The sequence below is a fragment of the Pongo pygmaeus genome, chromosome 1 (genome assembly GCF_028885625.2).
Source record: "Pongo pygmaeus isolate AG05252 chromosome 1, NHGRI_mPonPyg2-v2.0_pri, whole genome shotgun sequence".
NCBI lineage: Eukaryota > Metazoa > Chordata > Mammalia > Primates > Hominidae > Pongo > Pongo pygmaeus.
The window spans coordinates 94,496,367-94,498,471 of NC_072373.2; the positions used below are offsets into that span (position 1 = coordinate 94,496,367).

Below are 2,105 nucleotides of genomic sequence, written 5' to 3' on the forward strand. Positions count from 1 at the left end.
GCACTGTTTTAAAGAGCTGTGAGTGATTCAGAGGAATATAGAATATGGGCTGGCATAGTGGCTCATGCCTGTAATCCTAGCACTTTGGGAGGTGGAGGCGGGCAGTTTGCCTGAGCTTAGGAATTCGAGACCAGGCTGAGAAACATAGTGAGACCCCATCTCTACTGAAATACAAAACAAAAAAAAAATTAGCTGGGCGTGGTGGCCCACACCTGTAATCCCAGCTACTCTGGAGGCTGAGGCACAAGAATCACTTGAACCCAGGAGGCAGAGGTTACAGTGAGCCAGGATCGGGTCACTGCACTCCAGCCTGGGCAACAGTGAGACGATGTATTAAAAAAAAGTGTGTGTATATATATATTTATTTATTTATTTATTTATATATAAATATATAAATTATATATATAAATATATAATATAAATTATATATATAAATATATAATATAAATTATATATAAATATATAATATAAATTATATATAATATATATAATATATAAATATATATATTATATAAAATATAATATATATTATATTTTATATGATATATAATATATAAATATATAAATATATAATATATATATTGATATATAAATATGTATTAATAAATATATTTATTTATATGTATATGTATATTGTATATATATACACACCAAAAAATATATATATATTATCCCTGCTCTGGAGCTTAGATAAAATTTGTATATATAGCCAGGTGCGGTGGCTCACGCCTGTAATCCCGGCACTTTGGGAGGCCGAGGTAGGTGGATCACGAGGTCAGGAGATCGAGACCATCCTGGTTAACACGGTGAAACCCATCTCTATTAAAAATACAAAAAAATTAGCCAGGTGCGGTGGCGGGCGCCTGTAGTCCCAGCTACTCGGGAGCCTGAGGCAGGCCAGTGGCGTGAACCTGGGAGGCAGAGCTTGCTGTGAGCCGAGATCATGCCACTGCACTCCAGCCTGGGCAACAGACTGAGACTCCGTCTCAAAAAAATAAAATAAAATAAAATTTGTATATATAAAACAGCTAGAGGTCAGTCTTAAAGTAATAAGTCATATGCTTCAAACTGGAAATGTTATAGGAATTCAAAAAGGAAGGAATTAGTAAATTTAGTAGACTCCTAATAAGTCATTGGTAGTGTTATGCCTTTTCCAAACTCGTACAGAAATGTGAAATCTTGCCAGGCGAGGTGGCTCACGCCTGTAATCCCATCACTTTGGGAGGCTGAGGCAGATGGATCACTTATGGTCAGGAGTTCAAGACCAGCCTGGCCAACATGGCAAAACCCTGTCTCTACTAAAAATACAAAATTAGCCGGGTGGGGTGGCATGCGCCTGTAATCCCAGTTACTCGGGAGGCTGAGGCAGGAGAATCAGTTGAACCCAGGAGGCAGAGGTTGCAGTGAGCCAAGATCGTGCCACGGCACTCCAGCCTGGGCAACAGCAAGACTCCGTCTCAAAAAAAAAAAAAAAAAAAAATTTTTTCAATCAACTTGTTTTTTAAGTTCAGTCTCCATAGAGATTTTCAAAAATTGCCAATGCCAGGGTATTGGGAAAAGTTTTCAATTAGCAATAATCATGCCTCATTGGCTATAATCCTGTCACTGTACAAAGCTGTCCAATCAACTTTTAAACATATGCTGGGCACAGGGCTCACGCCTGTAATCCCAGCACTTTGGGAGGCCAAGGTGGACAGATCACAAGGTCAGGAATTCAAGACCAGCCTGACCAACATGGTGAAACCCCGTCTCTACTAAAAATACAAAAAAAATTAGCCAGGCATGGTGGTACGCGCCTGTAATCCCAGCTACTCGGGAGGCTGAGGCAGGAGAATCACTTAAACCCAGGAGGTGGAGGTTGCAGTGAGCCAAGATTGCGCCACAGCACTCCAGCTTGTACGACAGAGCGTACAAACAAACAAACAAAAACCATGAGTTGGCCTTGAGACAAAATTACTGAAATGTTTATCTTTATCTAATAATGTTTGCTTAAAAAAAACTCATGATGAGCAGCTTTTGGTTCAGTGCATACATTCCACAGCGCACATGATCATATCATGAAGTCACTCAGTTTTTTGAACATAAGCTGCTGCAGTGGGGACATG

At 39.5% G+C, this 2,105-nt stretch overlaps 1 pseudogene; it reads right to left on the reverse strand.

The window, feature by feature from the left end:
* Positions 1–1,511: 1,511 nt before the first annotated feature.
* Positions 1,512–1,617, reverse strand: LOC129022889 (U4 spliceosomal RNA; annotated as a pseudogene).
* Between the last annotated feature and the right edge of the window lie 488 nt (positions 1,618–2,105).